At 43.0% G+C, this 16,817-nt stretch overlaps 2 long non-coding RNA genes across 2 annotated transcripts; one reads left to right on the top strand and one right to left on the bottom strand.

The window, feature by feature from the left end:
• Positions 1-131: 131 nt before the first annotated feature.
• On the top strand, positions 132-16,701 carry LOC127066115 (uncharacterized). Its single transcript, XR_007782280.1, has 3 exons — positions 132-2,396; positions 11,295-11,528; positions 14,780-16,701. It is a non-coding gene; the product is annotated as an uncharacterized LOC127066115 (long non-coding RNA).
• On the bottom strand, positions 7,512-14,760 carry LOC127066127 (uncharacterized). The gene is made up of 3 exons (XR_007782285.1): positions 12,915-14,760; positions 9,224-12,824; positions 7,512-8,015 (listed from the first exon to the last, which is right to left on the bottom strand). It is a non-coding gene; the product is annotated as an uncharacterized LOC127066127 (long non-coding RNA).
• Positions 16,702-16,817: the final 116 nt, after the last annotated feature.

Below are 16,817 nucleotides of genomic sequence, written 5' to 3'. Positions count from 1 at the left end.
CTGTACTTCGCCGTTCTCCTTTCGCGATAGAATATTGTGACTCGGACGCAACCCTGACGCTGCCCTGACGCAATCCTGACACGCGCCCCGGTTAAACGATGAATCTATTAAAAATCGATCGAACGATTTTTGCGATGGATTCTATTGAGATATAACTAATCGTAAAAGCGATACTGTTTCCTGGAAAAAAAAAGCGCGCCAAACACCATGACCAGCACCATCAGTCACAAGCACCACAGGAATCGGTGGTACTCATAAGCCAGGCAGGGCAGAACATAACAGGTAAAACAGGTTTGTGGGCGTCCTGAGAGAGCTACCTGTACCGCTTCTTCTGGGCCCTTCCGATCCTCGCGCGTCTCTCCTCCTCGACTTCGGTCTCTCCTTTTGATACAGGAACCCTCGCTCCTACGGAAGGGTCTCCGAAAAAGATCAGAAAAAAGGATCGTGCGGTGGGAGAAGGCAGAGAAGCAGGAAAGGGAAACGGACCACGTCTACCGCGGTGCGCGTATGCATACACGTTCACCTGCGCGAGCGGGCGTAACATAATACGATGAGGATCGCATCGTGCAAATGCCAAAAGAATTTCGTTACGAGAGTATGCGCTGTCCAGGGACGTCTTGGGATTCGAACCTTCTCCCTGCACGAGCGGTTGCGGAATCGACGACGCTCTTCCTTCCCTTCCGATACAGACGATTTAGACGTTTTCAACGATTCCAACCGATGGGACACAAGCTTCGCCTTCTTCTAATCGTTCTCAGCTTTGACGTTCCAAACGTAATAGTCGGACGTGTTATGGTCTTACGAGCAAATCCTTTGTACGACGTAGCAATAACTGTTAAATGCTACAACGTTATGCGCATCGCCGATATCACTGTATTATGCGCACTTACCTGCGTACATCGAATCAAAGCGCTTCCTTTTATTTCTTACGAGTATCGACGAAACGTTCGATTATGCGTATCTTGGATGTACGCGTATGTACGCGTATGTACGCGTATGTATATATGCCTACATGTATACCTATGTATACGCGCACGCACCCACGCACGCACACGTGCACAGGTACTAGGCAACATGAACGTGTAAGCGCGTCACTGTGGAAGTGCGTGCGTACGTGTGTATAAAATGTAGACCTTAAAGAGCAGGTAGCGCGCTTTCAATTCGCCTTTGAGATAGCGCGGAAGAGCGAAGAAGCTTGGAACTTTGGAGAAGCTAGTAGAGGGTTCTCCTTTCTTTGACTGATCGCACGTAAATTTTGAAGGAATCCACGGGTCTATTGTGGATCATCGGTCGTGCGAGAAAAGAAATTTTCCTTGGACGAGCCGACCATAAGATCTTCCCACATACCTGCGTCGTGATTAATGTCATGCCTGTTCGAGACGTTTTTCAAGTTATATTTTCTAGTTTTTCATACGAGAATACATGTTTAACGTATACGTGGGTCAACGTATACTTCGTCGTAATCTACACGGTATAAAAGTGTCTTCGGTCGAACGGATCTTGAGTGACCTATGGCCCTGCATTGGCCATCTACGTACGTACGTAGCTACCGAGTGATCGATTGAAATCCCGACTGCGTATCTTATTCTTTCATTACTCGATGGCACTGTGTAATCGACGCATATCGCATTTACGATAGAGCATCGAACGCTGTAAGCGAAGTGGTTTAGTAATCCGGCAGCGGCACTTGCGCAATCCAGGAATTTCTCATGCGAGGCGAAGGAAGGAAATTGCGTTGCCCAATTAGAAATCGCGGGAGACCGCAGAAGGAGGAAAGGAACGAGATAAAGGAAAGAAAAGGAGATAAAAATAGGGAGAGGGAGCGCAAAAGGATGATCGTAAGAAATAAGAAAGGGAGTAGGTATACCGAGTGAGACGGGAATAATAAATATATTTAAATGTGATTAAATGTCGTCGTTTCACTTTTCACGTAATTCCCATCAAAAGCGGTCAAAGTTATCGATTTAACTAAAATAACTTTGTAGTAGTCATTGTGTCTGGCCTTTTTTTCATCGCGATTCGCGAGAATATCACATCTCGAAGGCAGACATTCTATGGCAACGAGCGATGACGAGGCCTTTGCAGGAATCCGGTCTCTTCCTCCTCCCCTCCTTTCTCCTTTTGCTTTTCTCGAACGATTACGACACTGCTCCTCTCACCTCCGCCTAATCCCAAATGCCGTGTTGCAGAAGCACTGGAACGAAGGAGGACGAGCGGTCGAAGAAGAAAGAAAAGGGTAGGAGGGCAAACGACGGAGAGGAGAAGAGAGCTCCACTCGTCATCCCGGATGTGCAACATCTTTACATGCTATTCTTCGATGCAGTTACCTACCAACACGATTGTTCTCTTTTTCGCCTATTAACGAGTCTTTAGCTATACCTGTCTACTACGTAGATGTATGTACATCCATATCGTGATACGACATATACCGCACTGTGGCACGCACGCACGCACGCACGCACGCACGCAAGCAGTGAATAATAATAATCATGAAATAATAACATATTACGATAAATATTCAACCAATTGAATTTGGACGCGAGTATGACTTCGTTATTACATTATTATTAAATGAATAATAGAATTGTTGGCCTATTCGACTGAGAATCCGACCGAGCGAGTATTCGTTGCTTTGGAGAAAGTGTCTCTTGTACGATGCCTTAAGGCGCATTTCACATGCGCTTTAAGAGCTCCGGCAAAGCGAGTTCCGACTCGCGGGCCGTGTGTTAACGCACGCTCGGCTTATGTAATCGGTTACGGTAATAGCGTAGTTATAGCAATCCGGGAGCAACCAACGGGTAACACAATTCCTTGTTAATACGCTAACGAATAAACTAGCTCCTATATTGTACGTTGCTATCGCCTATTTTCATACGAGATTCGTCTTTAAGAATAAAAACTAGAAAATACGAGTTATAAAGCGTGCCTGCACGAGGACTCTACCTCGACTTTATTTATCCCCCAAACGATAAACTTTCCATTTCTTTATGAGCCACGAGTACTTGTCTATCTACTATTTTACAACGAGTCGAAAATGACCGATCTTTCTTTTCATTCCCAGCAGGATCCTTCCTTCGGAAGGTAGGATCGACCTACATTATATCTGTTCTATCGAAAATATGTAATTTCGATAGAATGACGATCGATCCTGTGCGATACGAGTTCCTTGTAATTTAATAATGCGTTAACGTTCGAACGAAGGAAACGAAAACGATCAAATGAACGATAAGGAAGAAACTCTTGAAGTGAGCGGCAGACGCTTACAGCTATGGCGACTTCATGATTTGACCCGTCGAGCCGACGAACCGGTTATCAATGCTCGGAAGCGTGTCGTTCGGCTCGATTACGATACGTCCTCGATGTAGGTGAGTACAGGAGCGTACCGTCGTGCACCTATCCTACATGTATTATCGTCTACACGTGTATCAACATAGGAATCTGACAGTATCGTCTCTAGTCCGCTAACACAGCTAGTGGTGTATACCAAAATAATGTCCTTTCTTCCTTTCTTTTCTCCGAGCTTTCACGGTCCGTTCTTACCTTCGATTACTTATTCATTTTCGAATCGACTTTATTATTACCATCGAATCAAATCTCTCATGACGATCGCGGAATAAAGTTTTCATTTTTCGCATTAATTTGTGAAACGTGTAGGTATGTATTGCATAAGTATAGATATGTGCGCGAGTACTCGCGGAGGCAAAGAGAATCGGATAGGAAGACGAACGAGCGGAACTGAGGTCCGTGGAGCTTCCTTTCCTTTCGACATGCCTGGCTGCCTTCTCATCCTCTCCCACAGATTACGACCAACTTTTCTCTCTCTCTCTCTGCCTCTCCTTCTCTCTTTCCTTCTGTCCCTCTCGCGCGCGCGTCCAGTACCTTCACTTGCTTGCTTGTGCGCACGAACACACGTTCGAGCACACGTTCACCTTCTTACTCTCCCTCTCTTGCTTACCGATGTGTAAGCACCACCACGTTAACGACAAGCAACGAGCCGCTGCTAATACTACTAAGAACAACAGTAATGGTCGTAAGACTATTCGAATCGGAGCAGGTCTGAAAAGAAGGAACTACGTTGGACGCACCTACTTCCGGGATGCGTCTCAGCTCGGCGCACCTTCGTCAACGAGTGATACGTTCTCAACAATCTACATCAAATCTTCTAATACAATCTGCTATCATCGAATTTTTCTTTTCTCTCGGATTATTAAAACCTGATCCTCGCTGTACTATCGATGCAATCGGTATTTCATTTTAAAATTAGTCTTGACGATACTTTGACTCGTCAAATTATTTTTTAAGGAATGACTTTGCGAACAAAACATTAGCACACGTATAATGGAGGAAGCCATATCTCATTCCGCATCCTTAAGTTCCTATCGAACGGCTTTACCGACTCGACCGACCATCGAATCACTTTAATTTCTACGTACTAGGAGCTTCTGCAACTTACAAACGTGAAACGCACTGAAGGATACGGCAAAAGGAGTCTACAAGGATTCTAGCTCGATTATCCATGGCATTTTTACAAATTCTTTGTACAACAAATAACAAATCGGACAATATCGAATATCTTTGCGACCTCGAGAAAATACTCGTGGCACGATAACCACCAACGCCGCTGAGTTCGAGTAACATTAAAATGATTGTGACCTTATCTCGAAGTCTGCGTACTTTCACCTACTTGAAGCACACGGCTGTATGTTAAAATATGCAATACTTTGTGCGCTACCCATACGATGCTTTGGAGCAATCTGAGATTGATGCATTATGCGTATAAATTTTACGTAAATTAATAACAAGTTGAATCATCCTCTCTCTCTCACGCGCACTCCTAGAATTTATCAAAATGATGTAATCGCTTTCTAGCGAGATTACAAATAGTACGTGCAACTTCCTTGCGTGATTGGTCCTTTTAGTAAAACCTTTAAAGTTTTACGAAGAGCATGAAATTTACCAAAAAATTCCAGGCGATCTGCAAAGGTATGAAATTCCATCCGTTCACCGATTTTCTCTTGTCACGACAACATAAGGTGCGCATAAGGTGAAGGTATCGATTGCGCAACATCTATATTATGCAACGAAGGCGGCTTCCTGCTGTTATCCAATCGTCCGGAGCACAGGAACTCGATATAGTTGCACAGTCGCTATTTTCAAAACTCTATTTTTCTTTTTCTTAGCTTCGTCAAAGCGCTCCGATAAATGAAATTATCTACGTAATCACAAGCGAGTTTTTCGTTTATTGAGATATAGTTTTGGAACAACTATCGCGCGCTATTATACAATTACTTTGCTAATGCAATCTCTTGGATAAAGCGATCGCTCTTACGACGATACCACTTGTTTGATCCTTCTTCAAACATTTATACTACCATTTCTACGTTACTTTTACGTAGGTATCTACATACCTATTTTACCAACAATAAATCGGAAGGCTTCGTATAGTCATGCAAAAGAATGTAACGAACTTTTATAGGAAGCCGTAGCGCGCATCTGACATTTGGAACCGTTGCGAAAGCAACTGTGGGAAGTTCTACGCGAAGCTGATATTTACGCGCGAAGAAAGTAAAGGCACCAGCCATGATGTTTCGAGCTCGATCGATTCTCGCTTGCTGCGATGAAGGTAAATATAATTCTTTCTCCGTGACAATTCGGTATTGGGCGCATTAAATGTCACAATCAATACCAGTTTATACGTCTACTTGGAAATTAGTGCATCATATAAAAAGATATCATATTGAAAATAATTTAGATCTAGATTAAATAGTTGGACTGAAAGGCCCGTTGAAAAATAAAGGTCCGGATAAAATTGACGAGCGATTGGATGAGGGATACATCCGTAGACGATTGGAAATAATTCGTGTGTGAAATCCGTACGATGATCGTAACGCTCGCTCAACGATCGTCCATATTAATGTTCGTAAGCGTCGCTGATGCAATCCTGGTATTCGTGGCAAGTAGAGATAGACGATAAATCATGTATTTAACGCCCTGCTCTCCCTTACCTAGCCTTGAGTCTACGTTGCACGAGCATATATCGTATTTAAGGATAATAATCCGAACGCATATCGTAGACGCTAGACGCTAGACGCTTACCGTGCTCTTGATTCTATTTTCCTTTTTCCTAACGCATACGCCTCGCCAATTCGCTACGAGACGCAACATAAATGTTAGAAAACTAAGGCATTCTCGCTATTCTCGAACGACCGTATCGAGAGACGCGTGTATGCGCGTATGCGCGTATGCCTGGATAGACACGAGTTGGTTTCATTAGGTTCTCAACTATCAATCACTCTATGTTGCGTCTTGCCAGCATTACAATAGCAAAAATATTGACATGTTCTTTATTAGAAAGGATGTAGTCACAGCTATTTGTTTTCTCTTTTAAACAATTACACTTTGCACGAAAATCTCTGCAACATATACTCTCTCTCTCTCTCTCTCTCTCTCTCTCTCTCTCTCTGTGTCTGTGCGCGCATGCATGTATGTGTGTATATGTGTGTATATATGTATATGTAAATAGATGGTAGAATGGTAATTGCGAGAGAGAATAAATCGTGATCTTCCTTCGCGTTGAGAAACGCTCAGTTGGATGGCAACTCGGTGGATGCTATCCACTCGCACGTTCTCCAGACAGAAAAGAGAACTGCGAGAAATTCTGGCGCGGAGCGCTACTTCCTGTTCAGTCGTCGCAGAAACTCCCGAGGGTTGGCTGGCTGGGAGGCATTTCATTTCCTTGGCGACTTCCGGCAAACGCGACGCTTCCGCCGTATCGGGACCGGGGCCGCCGTCGGCGTCGTAGTCGTAGTCGGCGTCGGCGTCGGCGTCGGCGTCGACGTCGTGTTCCTGCCCCACCCTTGTTCCGGTTCCCGTTTCATCCGCTTCCAGCCCAACCACCCACCTAGGCATCCGAGCAGCCAGCCAGTCAGCCAGCCAGCCAGCCAGCCAACCAACCAACCAGTCAGCCAGCCAGCCATCCAGCCAACCAACCAACCAACCAACCAGCCAACCGACCGACCGACCGACCGACCAACCGACCGACCGACCACCCTCTGTACTCCGTCGCTTCTCTCACCCCTATCCTTTCCGCGCTTTCCTCTATCTGCCGCCCTTCCGCTCTACCCTCTTTCCCGTTCCTCTCCTTCCGCTCCACTCCTATCCACGTTGATGGTGCACAGAGCACTTCCGCCCACCCACCATCCCTTTCTCTGACATTTTCCTTTAACTTCCGTTCGTTCCTCTCCTTCGATCGTGCTTTTGCTTTTCTTTTAGAACCTTTCCAGTATCTAGACAATTAATAGATGTTCTATTTTTAGAAAATACACATTGGTGCTTCTTTTTACACTTTTTATTAATTCAATTCGCATCTTCGAAAGCCAAAGCGACTTGTCCGTGTCCCATTAACAAACTATTTTCTAGATCTTGGTGGTATTGTTATCCGATATAATAATCCTCTATCGGAGACGAAAAACCTTTGCGGCTTCCAATAAATATAAGTATATTTCAGAAGGCACTATTACATTCGGTGGATACACTTAACCGGAATCAAGATTCATCTTCGATTCCATACTTGATCGTTGAAATCGTCGAAAAAGGTTCGTTGGTATGCCGTTGAACATTTGATCATTCCGAAATCTACTTAAACGCAACAATCGAGAATACACCTCCTTCTCTTTTTGAATAAAAGCCTATGGTCTGTCGAGTTGGTATTTCGTGTAACGGGAGGAATTGGTATGCTCCTTCGTGTCACGAGATTACGTATTCTCGATGAGAAACCGAGCGGTTCGTGTACTTACCCCGGATGTACGTGTGCCAGCAACTTGGTGAGAAGTGTGCTTTACGCACCTGTCGCGGGTTTCGATGTATCTTTTACACTGCGGTGCCAACGAACTCTAGCGATCCATTCGAAATACATTCCAAACATCGTGGACATTTTTTTTTACAAGGAATAAACCATTACTTTGTATATCTTGCCTTGTCTATCGGCGTTGCTTTTGTACGAGTGGCGACGAAATCTGCCGATGAGAGAAAGAGCGATCTTACAATTTATCGATAGAGCTTTAAGGTTTTTTCATTGTGTGAAAAGATATAATACGTGATATTGTTATGTCGGAGATATAATGCATAATTCCGCGCTGAAATCTCCGATGTACGGAAAGTTTCTGTGCGCTCGCACTAAACTAATAATACTCTTGCGCGCAGCGCTCGTGCGTGGCTCCAAAGACGCGCTGGGACGACGATTATCGAGGGAGGCGAGCGAAGAAGGTTACCGCACATGTGTTATATCCATCCTAACAACGTAGAACGTAGAACGTAGTAACCTTTCACACGACCCTAGAATTTGGATTTTCTCAAGGTTCAGTCGTGTGTCCCATCGCGTCGGGCTACCTATATAACGCTACGTAGCACTACTTATATACATACGCAAGATTTTCTTTTCCTCTCTCGTCTCAAACTTTGAGATAACATCGAATATCTGCTTTATTTTCGCTGTTATTTCTGCCACAAGAGTGACGAAAAAGAATTTCGAGTTCATAAGTACGGCTCGAGTACGTATTATGAATATAACGCTCGAGTAAATTTTGATAATAGGCTAAGGTGACGCGATGCGGTGCTCCTCTCTGTGGGCATCTTTCGACAATCGATACCGATCGGAGCGCAGAAAAAGGGAAGAGAAACGAGAGAATGGAAAAAGAGAAGGAGAAAAGAAGGATCGAGCCGGAGTTATACGACACCCCCTCCCTTTTCTGAACCGAGTTTTACTATCATCCCTACATATGGGGATGGTAGTGCGGCACATTCTAAACCACGCGGGACGTACCATCTGTGCACGTTCTGTCGCACACCCTCCCGCTATTTCGTCGAAAGTGACTACGTTGCGCTATCGAGAAGAGAATATCAGCGTCCTCTCGAAAGACAAAGAAGGTAAAAGTGAATCTCGGAGATGTATCGTTTTTATTCGTTATCCCTTTCGCCTTTCCCGCTCTCGTCATTCGATCAAAAGATAGATAGAAAGATATTAAATCTAGATTCTCAGAGTAAGGAAACGATTTCAAATTCGACATTCAACATTCAACAATTCAAATTCCCAAGTGAATTTTTTGTCGCAATTCAAACGCAAGGCCCAAGTTCGATCCGAGTGTCGAGCTCGATCGATCGATCGTAATGCTAAATCGATAGAGAATAAAAGCGGAAAAAATCAATATATCGTGGTAATGCTTACGTAGCGAAGCGGAGTGCGCAAAGTGATCTCACTCGAGACAATTGCTGCTGGCCCCATCAAGCTTCATCAGGGTGATTAGCGAACGACATACCCCGTGGGTCGCTCCTTTAGATTAGCCGGTGCCCCCGACTCGCGGATCTCCCCCACCCCTTTTCTCTTTCCTACGTCCTACGTCACCGCCGGGACCGTCCTGCATACGTCGCCTTCTTTCCTTCTCATCGCCTTCTTTGTTCCTCTTCTTCTCCTCGCGATCATTCCGAGCGTTCGAGCCACCAATGAACGTGACACATCGGTCAATGACACGCGTGTGCACATGCGGGTAAAGTAGCCCGGCCACGCTCGAGAGGCTTCTTCCTCCTCTGATGTCTCCTCTCCTCCTTCTTATCATTATTATTATAACCACTACTGCTGTAGTATAATCGTCGGTATCATGCACGACGTATTAGTCCCTTCTCTTTAAATCGTACAAATTTTAGTAATTCGCCTTTAAGCCGAGAGCTGCGAACGAAAGCTGCGAACGAAAACTGCGAACGAAAACTGCAAACGATAAGTGCTCGGAGAATGTTCGATGAAGACTCGATGAACATTCTTTTACGGATTCTCGATTACGAGATTGCAGGTATATCTACCTGATTCTCATATATCTAACGACGGATCTACGTGTTAATGCCGAACGCTTCTCGCGTCAGGACGTACGATACGTATGATCATACACACGTACACGCACACACACCTACGTATAGATATACTCTAAAAGTAGAGGAACCCTCGCCTCGTACTCACCCCTTGAGCTTGCTTGTCTAGAACTCCCCTTCCTACATCGGCCCGAAATCTGGCCACACCTCGAGAATACTCTTCCGAGTATTAGTCACTCCTAGCGCAGCTGGGTTGCGTCCCTGGAGTTGCTGCTGGTTCTTCCCTTCTCCATTTCCAAGGCCGAATCAATCTCGGTTTATCCTGGAGGCGGGTTGGGATTTGATCGGTGCTCCCAAGTAGCGGCAAATTTCCTTCTGATTTTTTACCTCCTTTATTATCTCCCTTTTAACGACTGCGCTTTAGTGAATTTTCTTAAACTTGTTTGGAATTTCTCTTACGGCCAATAAATTTGATTTCATTGATAGATCGATAGGTGAACGTATCATATGTAGCTATGCGTGTGTAAATACGTGTAACTACCTACATTAGCAACGCACATAAGTACCTACATTTACAATAATTCAATTTACTTTTATCGCACTTGTTACTTAATTCTAATTGCAAATATATACAGACATAAAAATATAATGTAGAAACGTTCGTTCGTTTCGCTTCCTATCCTTACGCTTTTCTAATCGATAACGCGTGCAATGCGTATCTAGCTGCCCTTGTGAAAACGGAAATATGGCGAAGGGAGCGAAGGCCGCTGATTTAGGAGAGGGCTGAATTTGTTTGTCGAACCGGGCTTCCCTGCTAATGCCCTAGTTAGTACTTTGGTTTCTTTTGTGCCACCCTCCAACTACTAGCCTCTCGGTCTTTCTCTCACTACCACGTCCCCCAAATCCGTGGATTTTAACCCTCGCAGGAATGGGAAATGCACCCTTCCGCTATCCTACTATGGTTATTCTACTTTGTAGAATGCAATTTTCATCTCGCACACCGTTCAAACGCATCATCGAGCGTCCACGTTTTCGCTGGTCATTAATAAATGTAGCTACTGTAGAAAGATAGGAAAAAGTAAGAAAGGATACGAAACTTTACGAATCTTGTTCGTTTCTCTTTATTAAGTGAGTTGTTTAGTTTTTTTACCTATCGAATAGGAATACGTAGACCTTGTATCATACTCGTCAACGAATATAAGGGAAACCCTTCTCGCTGATGCTTCGTATTTTGAAAGCAAGCCACTCTAAATGATGAGATTTTCGATGCCATCCGTCGCGCGGAGGAAGGGTCGCGTTTGTTGAAAGAAACCGGAGCGCATTAAAGTATTGCCGGAGCGCTTTCGCTTTTGGCTTTTGCTTTTGCTTTTGCTTTTGCCTTTATAGCCGCCTGGAACAATGACGAATCCCCGACGTCATTGTGGTTGCCCCTGCAGCTCCGATGAAAATACAGGAAAGGGAAAAATGTAAAAGAAAGCGCGGCGAATGTGGGAAGAAAGAAAATAGAAAACAAAAAGAGAAAAAAAGAGGAAGGTGTGCATCAGGCAACAGTCACTCGCTCCTGATTACACGGACCATTGTGCAATGACAACGAAATCGGTATATGAGAGGACGAATGTAAAAAGACGCCCATGACTGAGGAAAGACGGGCTATGGCGATATAGAAATTCGTAAGTGCAATTTTTCCAATTAAAGAAACAAAACAAAATATGACACTTCCATAGCAATCAAAACCAAACCTATCTTCGATGCTCCTTGAGATATTTTCACGATCAAATAGACGCTACCTATAGACATTGTCTACTTAGTACGATATCGGTAAACATCGATTAGAAGTGGCATTTTTCTGACTGGTGCTTGATTTAATGCAACCGTAACACCTTGACGGATTATAATCACCCAGGGAGCGAAAGTAAAACCTTATTTTCCACGATGAACGAATATTCTTACATCATTCTGAGTTAAGAGCTTGCAATTATGTTGATACCGCGCGTGTACATGCGTGCGGTAGTTCGTCTCTTGGCGGTAGGTATCTCTAAATTTCCTAGTAAGATCATCATTTTTTCTTCCTCTCACAACGGAGGAATGCTGTTTGAGCTTTGTCTCTTAGCAAATATGTAACCGGACGTAATTTCCTTAGAAATATTCATAAAACTACATTAATGAATTTGACCAGTACTATATACTACAGAGAGAGAGAGAGAGAGAGAGAGAGAGATTCCAGTTTTTACATATACCACGTAAGCCACTGCGCTGCAACGAATGCACGTGCATTGGATTAAAGACTCGTCGTTGATACTTCGCTAACCTGTCGCGGAGAAACCGGAAACGAGTTGAATTCTTACGTGGAAACGCCTCGATCCCGCAGGCCAAGCAGGTAGGACTGGTAAAACGGGTGGGGCTTCCGCTTTGAGATCGTCGATCAGGATTGATACATCGATCATTCCTCGTACGTATAAAAGAACCGTACAAGTGGTCGAGCAGTCCTTATCATGAGTAATCTCATTAATCGCCGTAAAAAGTCTTTTATTTTTTTCAAACATAACGCTCGTACGACTGATGTAGACGATATAGATCGTACGTAATATATCTATATACGTAAGTCAAATTAATATACGATATACATGTGTATGTTTACATATATATATATATATATATATATATATATATACACATATACTACTCTTTTCTTCTATCACTAAGCAATTTTAAAACGCTCCTTTAACAAAGATTTCGCTACTTTTGTAGTCTTTTGCGCGTAATACGTAGATACGACATGAGATCACCGAAGAACTTTAACATAAACCGCAACACAGGAGGATGAGGCAACGTTACGAAGTATCGACGTTTCGGTGTAACGATATCTTCTTTGAAGGTTTTACGTGTCTACGACCTTCTAAGGGTGCGGTTGCGATCACGATTCGAACGTTATAGTATTCGAACGAATAAAAATGAATTTGTTGTCTCTGCAAAAAGAATCGAATACAAATCAATATTATTGTCCACCTACACAACGGTATTTATGGAAGTCATTTAGCTATAGATAATTTCATTACATGTATGTTATATTTGGGCGAATGAGTCATCAAAAGTTGATATTTACAAGTCGACGCGAGTCCTAACAACTATTTCCCACGATCCATGATACACGTCAAAATATTCATCATCGAGTAGGGATAACGGTGCCGGGATACTTTTCGTTCGAACAGCGACTTTAAGTCCCGAAGCAAGGTAGTATCGGTATTTCTTGCGGTTCTTTGTCCCGCAGGCCGTATACCAACCTCACCTCACCTGTGCCAGGCCAGTTCGTCCAAGTAACTCGATCACGCGTGGCATACTGTGGTGGGGTACTCCTCCCTCCTCCAACTATGGTAACATCCTTCGGAGCGTCTCCATCTTCGCACTCGCTTCATCTATTCTCGCAGTGCAAAGCTATCGTTTTGCTTCCATTTCTGTTTTTATTCCTTCTACGAATCAGCATCGACCACCTCTCTCTCTCTCTCTCTCTCTCTCTCTCCCCTTTCAACCACTTCTACCGCTCCGCGTACCTCTCTATCGCTCTCGCACTTCCAGTGCTCTCTTCGTTATTGCAAAACGTTATACACTTCATTGTAACAATCTGAAAGAATATCGTTCCAATGCGTTCCGCTGTTACAAGTAAATAAATACGTATCGATATGACTTTAAATGTACGAAAACTAAAACTAAAATCGATCAAAGTGTCGTTACAACAAACAAAGAAATCTAGTTAAATGGAGAAAATAAGTCCGAGAAAAGCGCTCTAACGTATCTTGCGTCGATTGTCGAGATCGACAAACTCGTATCGCAGAGAGGAAGGGGGCGATAGAAGGCGATAGAAGGCGATAGAAGGCGATAGAAGGCGAGAGAGATGGCCGCACAGCAGGTCGGTCATAGACTGCTTTTTCTAAAGAGTATGAGAAGCTGGAATAACCGACCCGATGAACCGAGGTTCCGGAGGACAGAACGGTACACGATGCCTTCCTCCTCCTTCTCTTCCAACCTTCACCGTGAGGCCACCGAAGATGAGGGCCAGCAGGACCTCGGAGTTCCCACTCTTGAAATTCCTATGTACGCTTCTGATGGACACACGCTTACGTATACGTATACGGTACTCGCGCTGTTACTTCGCCAAGGTACACCTATGCTTTTAGGAAAATAGTTCTCGTCGTTGCGCTCTTCTTCACCTTCGCTTCTGACGATCACGTATAATCCAAACCCTGGACGCGTAGTCGCACATTTCGTACTATTAAATATTATTTTCTTGAAAACATTTGTCATCGTTTGCGCGTCGTTTACGTATCGTTTACACGTCCTTTACGTATTGAATATTTCGAACGAACGCGTTCAAGTCATTCTGGAGGCAGCGCTGTACGTTGTAAGTTAAATCTCTAATTGAAATCATTTCAACTTGCTTCGCAATCTAGACGCGTTGAGAAAGTTTTGACTCTCGAGCGCAACAATCCAGACGAAAAGTACTTGCTTGCGATATGCGAAAAGTGTCTATCTTTTGCAATGATTCTTTATTCTAAATTTCCAATTCTTATGGTATTCTTGCCATGAGAGCACTTTAATGGACGATTAAAGGTTAACGACAATTCCAAGAACACTCGACAAGTTTCATCTCGATGCTCTAAAATGACCCCAATGCTGCCTTAATTTAGACAATTTGTCGTGTGGTCCTATCTCGACGATTGTGCCATTATATACGCTTCTTCATCCACCTTCACGGACATATCCTCCTAACTATAGTTTATCCTAGTTTTTATTTTTATCCCTTATCCCGTAAAGGTCGCAAACGGTCCTTACGATCTCTGTACTCTTGCTAATTATATCGATAAAAGCAGAAATTATTCAACGATAATGATTCATCCAAGAAATCGATCTTCGATCTCGTTTATAGATAACAAAACGAAAGGAACTTGGGCGACGCGAAAGGATCGAACACGTAATACGCGAGTGTCCTCCTCTATTTCCGTTTACGCTTATGTACCTCGCAATCAGCCGTCGGGTTCCTCCAAGACGAGCGATTCGAGATGAAGCAGGAGAGAAACGATGAAACGAATGGAAGAGGGCACTCCGTTATCGTTCACCTCTCATAACGGTTTCTTCGACGGAGGGCGCGATCCCACATCGCTTCGTGTCGTCGCTGGGTAAGAATGGCTCGCCGTTTATATCTATCCATCCGTATGTATCTATGTAAGTATGTATATCCATGTATTTATATACCGTATCGTACTCAGTCGATACGTATCCACGATCCTTATTACACGACACTTATTACATCAGCGTACGATCATCGCCCATCGATCAAACGATGTTTGCATCGTTTCATCGACAATTTTCAATAAAGGACAAGCACAGATTCTACAAGTTGAAAGTTAAGATGCGTTTGCAGATTCGTTCAAAATATTCATTCAAGTAGAATTAATTAATAATATAATTCAAGTAGAGAAAGAGAGAGATTGAATAAAACGAAGCTATGAAGTATAGAGGAATACGAATGTATCATCTCGTACTTCGTAATAACACCTTTGTTTCCGGTAATGGAACAAAACGCCAACTCCTTAAATGCTTTTATGCCCTCGATGTAACGGCTCCTCGTGACTTCTTTGGCTTCCGGTACAAGCGAGGGTCACTGAAGACCCGGAAGTTCGTTCGACTCAGCGCATTAACTTTCCTCGGAGCCCCTTAGTATTATATACCTTTCAAGCCATCGGATACTTTGCGAATTGTAGCATGCGGAAGAGTAAGTGGAAAGGCAATCTATGACACTACAGTCATTTCATCGCTTCTTTTTCCTTACAATCGGCATTCTAAGCTCAGAAAGGGAACAACGCCGCTCTATAATAATTACTCTAATATTTAATATAGAATATTTCATGGATACCTAATTGAAAAGGAGTTTACGTCGCCTCGACTTTCGTAACGCGAGTGAAACAAATCTTTAACATATTATATAAACAGCGTCAATCTATTCATTGCGTATCGTAAATTAATGCAAAATACCAAGATATATCTAACAAAAACGCACGTGTTAGACCAAATCCTAACAGACATAATCGCGTTAGGATGTTAGGGTTCGATTTATAAAAAAAAACAAAAGACGAGATATTTATTGCGTTGTCATTAAACGAATCTAATTCGTATCTTATACTCTTTGTTCAATTTACTTCAACAGTATCAACAATATTCTTTTTTATGTTAGCTAAGCAGCAAAGAATACCAAGGTTCCTTAAAAGTATAGCTCCAAGAATGTATGTGTTTAGAATTCAGACTACCTGTGGTACGTGTTACACTTCACCTACGTACATTTATATAACGCGACCGATGCAAGAGATATACACGCGATACCTATCCTCACGAATGTAACATTCAGTTAGGCGAATATGAAGCGCCACATGTTGGAAAGATGTGGGAAGATTCTACGACAGTATTACATTACCGCATTTACCCCAACAATTGGACCTAACGCGCTCGACGCCGAGTCAATTAAGAAGATTCTTTCTCTCTTCCCACCCCACACCTCTCTCTCTCTCATTACGAACCAACGAACGTACACATAAAATAAAAATAAAGTAGCTTGATTAATCTACTACGACAGATTTGTAAGCAGGTATAATATAGCCTTAATGTGCTAATCAAACTTCAATATTATACGTTTTTAAAGGAGCGTGATTACGATGGACGATTCTACGATCTATATCGCGCAATAAAATTTCATTTTTACATTTATTTTTTTCTTATATTACTCATATTAGATTTTTATATAAAAGTTCTCACGAGAGAGAGAGAAATTAAAGAAACTTTTCGAATAACATATATTCTTCTCTCGTTCTACCAGTATTATTTATATCTTCTTAATCAATTATAAGAATGAACTATAGAGTACTATTCGAGAAAAAATGTGACCTATAGAAATCAATATACACATATATCTT

This window comes from Vespula vulgaris, chromosome 1, assembly GCF_905475345.1.
Source record: "Vespula vulgaris chromosome 1, iyVesVulg1.1, whole genome shotgun sequence".
Taxonomy (NCBI): Eukaryota; Metazoa; Arthropoda; class Insecta; order Hymenoptera; family Vespidae; genus Vespula; species Vespula vulgaris.
Note: the sequence above shows the minus strand (reverse complement) of the source record. Positions and strands in the feature narration are given on the sequence as shown.